Below are 14,550 nucleotides of genomic sequence, written 5' to 3'. Positions count from 1 at the left end.
CACTCTTGGAAGGTACAGCTTCAAATTTAATGTATACATTAAAAATTGCAAGGACATTCTTGGTGTGGATAAGTGCTGATGCACGTCGTTTGGACTTTTTTGGACTACTCACAAATGTCAAATGACTCCTCTCATTTTCCTCTGTCAAAGCTTTGCATACCTGCTTAACAGTTTAAGTCTTCCAGTACTGATTTAGAATCCACATTCCTGGTTATTGATTCAAACTCGCTGTCATCAATCACAATAACAGTAATAAAGAAAAAAATTATTTTATCTGCCCTCAACTATTCTTTCCAACTGCCAAATTGATTTTTAAATGCCTGAATGATGCTGAAGTTAGCTTGTTATTCGGCCAGTTTCTTATTCGTAGTATAACGTTAGTTTCTGATTCAAACATGATTTTGAGAAAAAAAAATGTTTAAAACATTTTGTGTTTATTGAACTTTCTTATGCTTGTCGAAAGGTTGCATTACAGAGAGGAAACATATAATTGATAAATCAAATACAGTAACAGATTGCGTTAGCAGTTGGCTGGATACAATGTAACATAAAGTAGGTTGTTGCCACGGATAAATGGTATCTTGATGTCTTTTCGACATTAGCTGGTTGGCTTCATAGGCCCGTGGCTGTCGTTTCCAACTTGTTGCTAGTGTGAGTTATAGTTGTGTTCATATTGGTGTTGTTTTCAGAATACAATACATTAAAAAACAATTCTAAAATCATATTTCAAACAATAATAACCAATGGTCTGATGTTCTGTTCCGACCGATCTTGTCTGAGATTGGTTTGGGGTCTTAATTCCGTATGTGTGGATGGCTAGGGCCGAGCTTCAGATGGTTGGGCCAAGGGGAGAGTGCGTATGTGAGGTTTATGCAGAGGTCACCAGACCAGGGTCCTTTGTGGGCGTGAAGCCGTGACCTCGACCGGGAGCCTCCATGTTTATGGTTGGTTGCATGTCTCCCCTCATACTTGGCCTCCTTTAGGTTCTATTCCCTCATTTCCCGGCCAGGTGCCTTCGGGTCAACAGGGTGGGCAGGGTTTCGTTCCCCCTCCTTTTCCCCCACATCAAGCATGATTGTTATTAATTCAAAATGCATGTAAATATCATGAACTCTGCAATGTAAACATAACTTTTTAAAAAATAAAAAAATTAAAACTATTCATACTCAAGCCATATTTCTACATATTTCTGATATAATAAATTATGAAAACAATAAAAATAAATGTTATTATTTACATAGATTAAGTTGGCTCATTCAAATTGACTCTTGTTTTTGTAACGTAATACATTTAATCCTCCCCCTCAAAAGGAAAAAAAAACACATTTGCAATGTAATGATGCCACATTCAAAGCAATGCCATTTAAACTAAATCCTGAATCTATCTTGGCCATGTTGGCATTGATTTCTATAAATTGGGAACACCTTTTCACCATGCAAGAACATTTAGCCTGCAACCAAACCACATTTTCTATAAACATTGGCACCAAAATGGCACCTCCTATTCAATGCATTTCCATGGCAATTTTTTAACAAGCAACCAAGGTCTTCCCATATGAAACCTATCTTGCCTCACCCAAATTACCATGGATTTCTATACATTGTGTCATACAATAACATTTAGCCGGAGCAAAACCACATTTTGTATAAATAAAAAACAAAAAACACTGGCACCCAAGTGGCACCATCAACTCAATGTATTTCAATGAGATTTCTGATTAAATAATAAAGTAACCAGACCTCTTGGCTTAAGTAAATTAACATTGATTACAATACACTAGGCATCCCTCTATGTCATCCATCAACATTTAGCCTGAGACATACCACATGTTATTTGCAAAACAGGCAATTCTTTATTTTTGTAAGACGTGCAAAGGCATAACAATAATGGTACAGCAATGTTTTTTCGTTACACATTTAGTCATAAGTATGTATACCCTAACAAGTCAGGGTTGTAATACGGTATACAATAAAAGTGCATGGTAGGTACTTAAATTGGATGTCTAATTTTGGATTAGAGTCCCCTAAGAGAAAGGGATGTATCCAGAAAGGAATACAGAGAAGATAAGAAGAAGCAGTGAGAGAGAAGGTGAGTATGGGGTTGTTATATCTAAGTTAATCATGCCAGATGAGTGTATTATGGGGAAGGGGGGGTGCGATACCTCTAGGGAGCCAGTGCGATACCTCTAGGGAGCGTCAGGAGTGTCGGCCCTCTTGCAACTCTACTAGTCGCTAGGGAGGTGTAGTCATACTCATCTATGACCCCAGGAACTGTTCTCCCAGGGTTCTCAGATGTTATGAAATGTTTGAGCGGTTCCTTTCACGCTAGACGTAAGGTCTTCCATTAGGTGGATCTCTCTAATTCTCACTAGAACTTCAGTTATGCGTGGGGTATACTTTTTCAGCCAGGAGGCTGCTACCGCTTTTCTAGCTGCCAGGGTAATCTTATGGATAAGTTTTTGTTCATTCCTGGTCCATCCGTCTACAGATCTATTGAGTAAATATACCCAGGGGTCTAGCTCTAGGGCCCTAGAGAATACCCAGCTCAGCAGGTTCTTGACTGAGTTCCAATATCAGATCATGAGTGGGCGCTCCCACATGTGTAAATATGTCTCCGTCATTCCACAACCCTTCCAGCATTCGTCAATAGTGGTTTTGTGCATTCTGTATAGCTTCACCGGAGTTGTGTACCAGTGGAACATCATTTTGAAGGCCTGTTCCTGAAGGGTTACACATACAGAAGTGGTATTGCTAGCTTCCCATATCTCCTGCCACTCAATCCCCTCTAGCTCCTCGCCCAGGTCCTGTTCCCATTGGTCAGCGTATGTCAGTCTGCCCCAGTCCCCGGTCTCCGAGCAGAGTTGGGCATACAGCACCATTATCAGACCCTTAGGCATGGTTTTTGTCAGGCAGAAACGTTTGAAGAACGTCATTGGTTGTAGCGCTGCCCCTTTGATGTGTGGTTGTTCTTCCCTTTTAGTTGAAGATATCTGAAAAAAATCGGCAGGTGTGAGATGCCTCCTTTGTTTGAGGTCGTCAAACCCGATTATCTCAGTGCCCTGGCATAAATGGCATAATCTTTGAAGGCCCGTTTGCTCTAAAATTCTGAAGTCTCTAGCACCATACCTGGAGGAAAAGCCCTATTGCGGAGGTAGGGCATAAGGGGGGATGGCGAGGATGCCAATTTGCTTTTTAATTGTGTTGAATCCCAGATTCTCAGTGAGTTAAGGATCGCTGGGCAGGTGACTCTGATCAGGGGTCTATTTTCTTTTGGGACCCACATAATGAATTGAAGTAAGTCGGCCCCTATCATGAGTGACTCTATATCTACCCATTTTCTCTTGTCTGGAGGAGAGTGCCACATCGCTACTTGTGTTAATTGAGCGGCTAAGTAATAAAAGTATAGGTTAGGAAGTCCCAGACCGCCCCTCGTTTTCATCCTTTATAGAACCTGCCTGGATATTCTGTGACATTTATTTTGCCAAATAAAGGTCCCTATTGCTTGCTGTAGTGGAAGAAGGTGTGCCTTGGTAAGGCGAATTGTTAGTGCCTGGAATAGAAAGAGGATGCGTGGTAGGATGTTAATTTTGATGGAATGAATCCGTCCAATCCACGATATGGGCTTGTCAAGCCATTTATCCAGGTCTTTCGTTAGAGATTGCATTAGAGGAGTTTAGTTGTGGTTATATAATTTATCATGATCCGCTGTTAAGTGGATCCCTAAGTATTTAAGGGAGTTATTTTCAATGCGAATATTATATCTATCTCTGATCAGTGCCGTGTCAGCCATCGCCATTCCAAGTGGGAGGACGCTGGATTTAGTCATATTAGCCAAGTATCCCGAGAACTCTCCATAACCTCACTTAAAGAGGCCATGGATTCAGTAGGGCTCGTGAGCATTAAGAGCACATCATCCGCGTATGCCGATACTAGAAATGACCTGCCTCCTATCTTAACCCCGTGTATTAGCAGGTGTTGTCGAAGTGCCTGCAGTAGGGGTTCCAGAGATAGTACAAATAGTAGCAGGGATAGTGGGCACCCCTGTCTAGTGCCGTTGTACAGTCGGAAAGGGCTAAGGAGGGCCCCCCCGAGATTTGTACTTGCGCTCGGACGTTGCTATACATGGTCTTAATGCGTGTGATGTATTCCTCTGGGAATCCTAAGTGAGTTAGTACCATGAACAGGTATGGCCATTTCACCCTGTCAAAGGCCTTTTCTGCATCTAGCGAGACAACCAGCGTAGGTGTATGTGTGGCTGCTTGTCTCCAAATGAGATCTATATTTCGTCACGTGTTTTTGAATAACTGGTCAGCATCTATCAGGGTCAGAAGGAAAGGGTTAAGTCGGGTTGCCTGGATCTTCGCTAGGATCTTCATGTCGTGGTTGATAAGTGAAATGGGCTGATAGTTTGCCGGTAGTAACGGGTACTTATCTGGTTTTGGCAGTAATACTATGGTAGCTAGGGACATGTCTCGGTCCGGTGTGCCCCCCTCTCTAAGTTCCCTGAATAGCCTCAAAAAGTAAGGTATGAGCTCCTCTCGGAATGTTTTGTAGTAACCATCATCGAAGCCATCAGGCCCAGGAGCTTTGTTCCCTTTTAGTGCTGTGATGGCCTGATCTATCTCTTCGCCAGTGATTTTGGTAGCTAGTATCACTATCAATTTGGGCAACCCCAGGTCTCTCAAGAAGCTGCATATCTGTACCTCCTCTATTTCCCTACTCCCCTCGGAATGTGGTGAGTGGTTATATAATGTTTTGTAGAAATCTGTGAAGACTGATGCTATATCAGTCGGTGTGGTTTTAATGGATCTGTCTGTGTGTCGGATAGAGGTGATGTTTGAGCATCTCTGTCGGGAGTTTAGGGAAAAATCTATGTATTTTAATGGGGATTTCTGAATAAGTAATCAAGATTTTCCTATATGAAACTCATCTTGGCTCACCCCAAATGCCATTGATTTCAATACACTGGGGACCTAAATCCAACATTTAGCCTGAGCTGTGCATGGCCTGACCAATGAAGCGGATGCACGCACGCTAGCGGAGCTACGCTGCTAACTGGAACCCCTGAGCTCTCCCTGAGCGATTGCAGGCACGCAGGTATCAACAAAAGCCCATTCCACAGCAGGCAATAACCCTTCGGTACCGTTGGTACCTAGCAAAGTCTCACTTTTGGATGCATCTGGCCCTGAGACAGGATCTAAGATGGTGCCAACACGCAGCTTTAGGAGTGCACTCCAGTGAATCCCGCGCCATCGGATCTTTCTATTGAAGACCTAGACCTACGTGCTATTTTGCCCCAGCTACTATGGCTGAAATGTTGAACAAATTGGAGACCAGGATTAAAGACAATTAACAGGCGGTGGATGCTGAGGTACAACAGTTGGGGCACAGGGTTAAGGCCCTAGAGGAGGAAAGGGAAGCCATGGCCGCACACTGGTCTGGTGTACAGGACCTACTACTTAAACAGCATGAGGCTTTACTCTATTTTTACAGGAATCTTGATGATATAGACAAAAGAGGCAGGTGCAATTATATAAGGGTCAGAGGGATCCCTGAGATGCCTAATGAGGAAACCAAAGACACTATGCTGACATTAAAATTAGTTAGAAAAGGCACTCACTGTGATAAGTTAAGCAGGTTTAATGGACACCGCAACGTTTCGACCTGTAACCAAGCTTGATAAACGACATTTACAGTTACACATCAGGGCAAGCTCCACACCATCACTACACCTGCGGACGTGCCAACCTTCTAGAGACAGCTTAAACTTTCAGAAGTATCTGTTGAAGACTGGATGGGTCTGGGACATTCGATGCACCGTTACCTCAGTGCTGGCAATGTTCCCCTAAGAAAAAGAGGCGCATGGCCGCCGCGGGTAAAGACTCTGGGCTGAACACCCAGGCACCTTTAACCAGAACAAGGAACTTTCACCAACTTGCATATCCTTTTAAGTTTGGTAAGCCGTTTAGGCGCAATCTCATAAATCTGTTTGATACCGACATAGTTTTAGTTCCTCCCCTTTTTGGGGAACGTGCCCGCCAGCGCTTAATGGCGAATTACATCCTCTAATCACTATATTGATTTTGTTTAAAAGTCTTGTAAACATATGCCAAGGTTTAAGTTCATAATTCTAGCTTTTTCGCTCAAGGAATATGTTCTTGCTCAAGTATCCTATGTGGACAGCTCATACAGCAAGTTAGGGACAACTCATTACCAAACATGGCACCACCACACAATGACCAGAGACATGTTTTCTGTAGCCCATAAGAGCCTCCATTTACCTTTGGACGCCTCCACAGACCACATTGCGTGGCAGGACCACGATCAATCTGATCTCTCTCACTTTGACACATTTCAGGTGACAACACAACCCACTCCTTTCTGGCATCTCAATGAGACCCTTTTGGATGACCCTAGGGTGGCAGACGATATACAACAGTCTCTAGATCTATATTTTAAAGCGAACACCACCTCAGATTCTAGGGCCCAATGGACCTGGGAGGAACATAAAGACGTAATCTGTGGAATTCTTGTAAAGAGAAAGGAGAGAATCAGGAACACACAGTCCCTTACATGTTCCAAGATTCAAATCGAAGGAACAAGCCATCAAATAAACCCGACAGCTGACACATTAAAACTTTTCACAGCACTCTGTATGAAGCTATGGAGCCTTTTAAACATCCATGCAAAGTGAGCATTACTCCTGACCCAGGGCACATATTTGTAGGGCAATAAAAGCTGCAAACCTTTAGCAAGAGCATTGAAAGCTAGATATCAGACCACTTACATAGCCAAAATCAAGGATTCTGCTGGGAAGCAACTTAATACAACTGAGGACATAGCTCAAGTCTTCAATTCCTATTACCATGGTCTATATAAGTTACCAAAACCCACAGGTACTCAGGAGGATCTCATTACTTATGTTTGGAAACACACACACAACACAAAATAACAGATTATATGGCACAGTCTTTGGAACTTCTGTTCACCATAGCAGAATTACAAGATGCAATCTAATCCCTGTCTCAGGGTAAAAGCGTAGGACCTGATGGCCTGACCTACATTCATTACAAATGCTTCTCCAATTCACTCTCCCCACACTTGCTATCTGCATTAAATAGCTTAGGCAAGGAAACACATTTACCGAACACAATGCTCCATGCGTCTATTACTGTTATCCCCAAGCCAGGGAAAGATCCCACACAATGTGCCAGTTACAGGCCAATATCCCTAATTAACAAAGATCTGAAGATTTTCACCAAATTCCTAGTATTCCGTCTCAGGCCCCTACTACCAGGTCCACTCTGATCAGGCGAGATTTGTCCCAAGTATAGAGGCAAGAGATAATACAACTAACATTGTAAATCTCCTGCATGGGGCGGCCACAACCAAGGTGCCTACGGCCTTCCTCTTGCTTGATGCTGAAAAGGCATTTGACAGAGTGGATTGGTCCTATCTATTTGTCACAATGCAGGCACTGGGGCTTGGGACGAAGTAAAGGACCTGGGTCAAGGCTTGCACACAAACCCCTCAGCAACTGTCAGAGTCAATGGCCAGAACTCGCGATCATTATCTATAGGGAATGGGACAAGCCAGGGCTGCCCATTATCCCCCATTCTCTTTATTCTCTCCACTTCTCAGGGAAACACGGACTAACCTAACATACATGGTTATAAATACCCAGGAGATGAAACAAAAAACTTCTCTCAGTGACCAATGATGTGCTTCTTTCAGTGACCAACCCGACTCAATCTTTCCAACACAAAGTAGAGGAATTAGACCTGTACTACTCTTTTTCGAATGATAAAGTGAATGTTGACAAATGCAAGACCTTACGAGTGGGAGTGCCTGCCCCTACTCAAGCTCATATCACCCAGTCCTGGGGTTTTTAATGGTCCAATTTTGCCTCAGCATACCAACTTCCTGTGCATTATATAAGTCTAACTATAGGCCTTTACTTGACCGCTTTAAACGAGATCTAGAAACATGGGACCTACCACATATTTTAATGTTCGGATCATCAAAATGATGGCATTAACCAAAATGCTGTATGTCCTGCAAACATTTCCAATAGCCATACCGAAAACTTTATTTTCACAACTTAAACATTTATTCATACCCTATGTCTTGAGGGCCGAATAGCATACTCTACTCTTACAGAACCTAGGGACAAGGGGGGGGGGGGGGGATAAGGCTTCCCCATATGTACCACTATTACCTGGCAGTACTGTTTGTCAGACTCCGTGAATAGGATTTAGGACGCTACAGTAACTGTCACCTAATATATTCCTCCTATACCCTCTGCACAGAAATCCAGTTTCAAAACAGACAGGGAGCAAGGACACTCCAACACATAGTGGGAACTAAGACAGCAACAATAGATCCACTTTTACAAGATGTACCAAACCTCACTATTAGATACTATAGGCTACTCTCAACTGGTTGCCTTAATTGGGAAAACTGTCCTACCGAACTGGAAGTCTAGAGAGCTAACCTTTTTTTCAAAAATACATGCACAGGAGAGATCACACTTTGTAAACCGTTCTCCCAATTAGTGAAACTTACTATAAAAGGATAATGATGTGGTATAGAACCCCCTCGTTCTTAGATACCCACAAATCTGAATTTAGTTGGGTATGTTGGAGATTTTGGAGTGGGGTATGTTGGAATTACTGTTCAGCTAGAGGCAGTAGACACAAGTATTTGAAAATCTGGGATGCCTGGACGGCATACTTATCATCGGACCACGTTAGACGCTCATCAATGATTAGTAACAGATCCCCTGTAAATTAGATGTTAGACATAGATATTGGCCCATACATTTCTATGCAAATAGCCCTTCCTATGCCCGCTGTGCGGTTTTTACTGATATCCCACATCTATGCCAGTACATGGCTGCTTCATCATTTGTTCTGCCCAATCCATCCACTAGGGTCAGGTGTATTGCTGACAGCCATCAGCGTAAAATGTTTAATATTGAGCCGAACAGACTAAAACTATGGCATACCTTAGCCCTGCCCCAATATGTTACTATACCAAACGTTACTACCACTATGAGAATATGATCACCACAGGTTACTGTGAGACCCTCACTGCATTGTGACCGAAGCAGATGTTTATATTTTTGATTTTATTGATCATATGGAGTTTACTAACGCACGGTTTTTATTCTGTAACTCGGCACTCTCATTATATGTACTCTTACATGTTCCATGCATTGATGGATGCATTAACCTACATACGTTTTCCCTTTGTGATGTTGAAGTGGATTCTTTTGCCCTCTGTTGTATATTGTCAGTCCTAATCAATATGTTCAAGGTATAGCTCATGCATGAGGAGAGAAATAATCACACTGACACGTAAAAGTTCAGTAGGAAAATCCTTCAGCACATATACATTGTATAACCTAAGCTGTAGCTTATTGGATAAGCTATACATTGTGTTGTAAGCTTTTCATTGGATACTTTTAGTTGCTATGTTTCTTCTCTTTTCTTCCCTTGTTGACACATGGCTCATTCTTTATGATAAGGGTGTTTGTCTCTGGGGGAGGTATCGTCATTCTGTTGAGCTCAGCAAGTTCCATAGCCATCGGTCATCTTAAAGCATAGAAAAATATATCTTTAAACACGGTATACACAACATTGATTTTCACAGTACTTGGTTTGGGTATTTAAGATGAGGAATATAAAAGGGGCATTTCAGATCCTACACAGCCTTCCATCACAATGTTACGCTGAAATGTGTTGAATTCATCCTATATGATGTACAGCATTCTTGACTTCATAAACGTGTATTATACAATTCTTGTGTGACTTGATTGAAAAACAAATTAAACAAAAAAAAAATAACATTTAGCCTGAGCTATAAAAAATTTCACCAAAGTGGCACCTTTAGCTCAATGCATATCTAAATAATTTACCAAGGTTCTAATATGAAAACCATCTTGGCTCTCCCAAATTTACATTGATTTAAATACACTAGGCACCCATATATGTTATACATTTTGGTCCAGCAATAGGCTGGTGTATGCCTTCGGTCCCGATGGCAATTAATAGTGGCCCCTGGGTAGAAGCTGGCACTGTGCCTGCTGGCCCAATAAAAATGATTTATGGCCCCCCTGGGGCCAGCGCTAGGCTCAAGTAAAATTAAGTCGTGGTGTCTCTCCCCTTGTGCCAGGGGCTGGCCAAATGCCCCTAGTACAACACAGTAGATAAATCAAATAAAGATTTCCAACCTAGCCCCCTCTGCCTTGCCCAGGTAGGGGGAATGATCAAAGAATGACCAGGGTATTGAAAATTGCATTTAAGATGAGACAAGATGAGTTTCATTTATGTAAACCTTGGTTATTTATTCAGAAATCCTCATTGAAATGCAGTGTTGAAGGTGCTACTTTAGTGCCCATTATTTATACAAAATGTGGTTTGGCTCAGGCTAGATGTGTGAGGGGTTGCTGTGTGTGAGTGAGGGAATGTAGTATATGTGTGTGAGGGGGTGCAGTGTGTGTGTGAGGGATCCAGTGTGCATGTGAGGGGTCCAGAGTGCATGTGAGGGATGCTGTGTGTTTGTCTGAGAGGGGCAGTGTGTGTGTGGGGGGTGCTGTGTGTGTGTGGTTCTGTGTGTGTGTGGTTCTGTGTGTGTGAGGAGTTGTGTGTTTGTGTGAGGGGTGCTGTGTGTGTGAGGTGTGCAGTGTGTGTGTGTGAAGGGTGTAGTGTGTTTGTGTGAGGGGGTGCCGTGTGTGTCAGGGGTGTATATTGTGGTAGGTGGGATCAGGATGAAAATCTACACTGAACAAAATTATAAACACAACACTTTTGTTTTTGCCCCCATTTTTCATGAGCTGAACTCAAAGACCGTGTACATTTTCTATGTACACAAAAGGCCTATTTCTCTCAAATATTGTTCACAAATCTGTCTAAATCTGTGTTAGTGAGCACTTCTCCTTTGCCAAAATCCATTCTATGGTCCATTTCCTCAAATTTAGCCTGGCAAGGATTCTGTGGGGCTCCCATTCCTGCTGGGTCCATAGCCCTATCGTAATGTCAGGGGAGTCGTACTCCAAAAGAGGAAACCCACAAAAGGTGGATCCGAAAGACGTATTACCGAGGGTCAATATAAATCAAAGACAGGGTTACAGAAATACTCAGTCTAAATACAAAGTCTAGACAAAGCCGGGTCAGCATACCAGAAATCACGAGTCAAATACGAAGCCTGGGTCAGGATACCAGAAATCACGAGACAAATACGAAGCCGGGATCAGGATACCAGAAATCACGAGTCAAATACGAAGCCGGGGTCAGGACACGTCAACAACACGTCTGTAAAGCGTCCTGTCCTTGCCGGCGTGGTCGTGGGAGGAGGAGGATTACTTTTACCTCTTCCCCTGTTAGATTCCCGTTGTGCTGTGACATCACCCTTATACGCTGTGTAAAGCATACTTTTTAATTGATTTTGGAACTGCTGCATCCTTTCCGACTTGCCGTAATTCGGTAACATTTCAGGCACTTTCTGCTTAAACCGGGGATCTAGTAGCGTGGACACCCAGTACAGGTCGTTCTCCTTCAGCTTTTTTATACGAGGGTCCCTCAACAGGCACGACAGCATGAAAGACCCCATTTGCACAAGGTTGGATGCCGAGCTACTCATGTCCCGTTCCTCATCCTCAGTGATCTCACTGAAGGTATGTTCTTCCCCCCAGCCACGTACAACACCACGGGTACCAGATAGGTGACAACGAGTACCCTGGGATGCCTGTTGTGGTTGGTCTTCCTTCTCCTCCTCAAAGCCACATTCCTCCTCTGACTCCTCTTCCTCACAATCCTCTTCCAGCGTTGCCGCAGGTCCAGCAAGCGATGCTGATAAGGCTGTTTCTGGTGGTGATGGTGACCACAACTCTTCCTCTTCACGCTCATCTACGGCCTGATCCAGCACTCTTCGCAGGGCACGCTCCAGGAAGATAACAAATTGTATGATGTCGCTGATGGTGCCTTCGTTGCGACTGACTAGGTTTGTCACCTCCTCAAAAGGACGCATGAGCCTACAGGCATTGCGCATGAGCGTCCAGTAACATGGCAAAAAAAATCCCAGCTCCGCAGAGGCTGTCCTAGCACCCCTGTCATACAAATACTCGTTAATGGCTTTTTCTTGTTGGAGCAGGCGGTCGAACATTAGGAGTGTTGTATTCCAACGTGTCGGGCTGTCGCAAATCAAGCGCCTCACTGGCATGTTGTTTCGCTGCTGGATATCGGAAAAGTGCGCCATGGCTGTGTAGGAACGCCTGAAATGGCCACACACCTTCCTGGCCTGCTTATGGACGTCCTGTAAGCCTGGGTACTTATGCACAAAGCATTGTACGATCAGATTACACACATGTGCCTTGCACGGCACATGTGTCAACTTGCCCAAATGCAATGCCGCCAAAAAAATTTATTCCGTTGTCACAAACCACTTTGCCGATCTCCAGTTGGTGCGTAGTCAGCCACTGATCCACCTGTGCGGTCAGGGCGGACAGGAGTGCTGGTCCGGTGTGACTCTCTGCTTTCAGGCAAGTCAACCCCAAGACGGCGTGACACTGCCGTATCCGGGATGTGGAACAGTACCTAGGGAGCTGGGGGGGTGCCGTTTATGTGGAGCAAGACGCAGCAGCCTTAGAGGACTCAGCCGAGGAGGTTATGGAAGAGGATGGAGTAGGAGGAGTAGAGGAGGTGGCAGCAGGCCTGCCTGCAAGTCGTGGTGGTGTCACCAACTCCTCTGCAGAGCCACGCATTCCATGCTTGGCAGCCGTCAGCAGGTTTACCCAATGCGCAGTGTAGGTGATATACCTGCCCTGACCATGCTTTGCAGACCAGGTATCAGTGGTCAGATGGACCCTTGCCCCAACACTGTGTGCCAGACATGCCATTACTTCCTTTTGCACAATCGAGTACAGGTTGGGGATTGCCTTTTGTGCAAAGAAATTTCGGCCGGGTACCTTCCACTGCGGTGTCCCAATAGCTACAAATTTTTTGAATGCCTCAGACTCCACCAGCTTGTAGGGTAAAAGCTGGTGGGCTAAGAGTTCAGTCAAGCCAGCTTTCAGACGCCGGGCAACGGGGTGACTTTGTGACATTGGCTTCTTACGCTCAAACATGTCCTTGACAGACACCTGACTGTGGGCAGATGAGCAGGAACTCAAGTCGAGAGACGGAGGGGCGGATGGTTGAGAGAGGGCAAGGAGGACAGCAGTGGTTAATGTGGCTGAAGATGCTGGACCAGGAGGAGGATGGCAGCTTTGAGTTTGTGTGCTGCTTGTACTCATGTGTTGATCCCATAGGCGTTTGTGATGTGCGATCATGAGCCTTCACAAAGCAGTTGTACCTAGGTGGGTGTTGGACTTCCCACGACTCAGTTTCTTTTGGCACAGGTTGCAAATGGCATCGCTGTTGTCAGAGGCAGACACACAAAAAAAATGCCACACTGCTGAGCTCTGCAATGACGGCATTCTGGTGGTGGCAACAGCATGCGTTGATTGGCGTGCTGTCTGGCTGACCCCGGGTGCCGATGCATGCTGTCTGACTGTGCCACTAGCTCCTTGCGACGACCTCCCCCAGCTTCCAACTCGTCTCCTTCTCCTCCTCTCTGTCTCCCAATCTGAACTTTCCCCCTGTTCTTCTTCTCTTCTAGCGGGCACCCACGTGACATCCACGGACGCATCAACCGCTTCACTTGTATCTGACAACTCAGTAAAGGAAGCAGCAGTGGGTACAACATCATCATCACACCGTACGTGTGTAATGCTGCCTGACTAAGACATATCCCTGTTGTCTACATCCTCTGGCAATAATGGTTGCGCATCACTCATTTCTTCCAACTGATGTGTAAATAACTCCTCTGACATACCAAGTGAAGCGGCTGTGGTGCTAGTGTTGGTGGTGGCGGCAGGCGGGCGAGTGGTAACTTGAGAGGTGCCCGAAGCTAAGCTGGAGGAGGATGGTGCGTCGTGGTTCCGAGCGGAAGCTGTAGAAGATTGGGTGTCCTGTGTTACCCAGTCAACTATGTCCTCAGAACTTTTCAAGTTCAGGGTACGTGGCCTCTGAACACTGGGCATTATTCTATGGCCAAAGGGAATCACAAAACCACGACCAAGACGGGTGGCCTGCCTCTGCCTGTCATTTTGTTTTCGATTAGTGGTACTATGCATGCAAGCTACTGTGACAACAGATATGAGTGGCACTGGTGTGACACTGTGCCCTGGCAGGCCCTGAAACGCACACTCGTGAAGGAAACTGACTGCTATTATATTACAGTCCAAAAAGGTTTTTTTGTTAAATGCAAGCTATTGTGACACCATATATGAGTGGTGGCACTGGGCAAGTGGGCAGAGTATACGCTGTGAGCCTGACACACACGCTGGCAGACAACTAACAACTAATTCAATCTATTACAGTCAAAATTTTATTTTATTTTTTTTAAATGTACACTACTGTTACACCGGATATGAGTTGCACTAGTGTGACACTGTGCCCTGGCAGGCCCTGAAACGCACACTCGTGAAGGAAACTGACTGCTATTATAT

This window comes from Pelobates fuscus, chromosome 2 (genome assembly GCF_036172605.1).
Source record: "Pelobates fuscus isolate aPelFus1 chromosome 2, aPelFus1.pri, whole genome shotgun sequence".
NCBI lineage: Eukaryota > Metazoa > Chordata > Amphibia > Anura > Pelobatidae > Pelobates > Pelobates fuscus.
Note: the sequence above shows the minus strand (reverse complement) of the source record.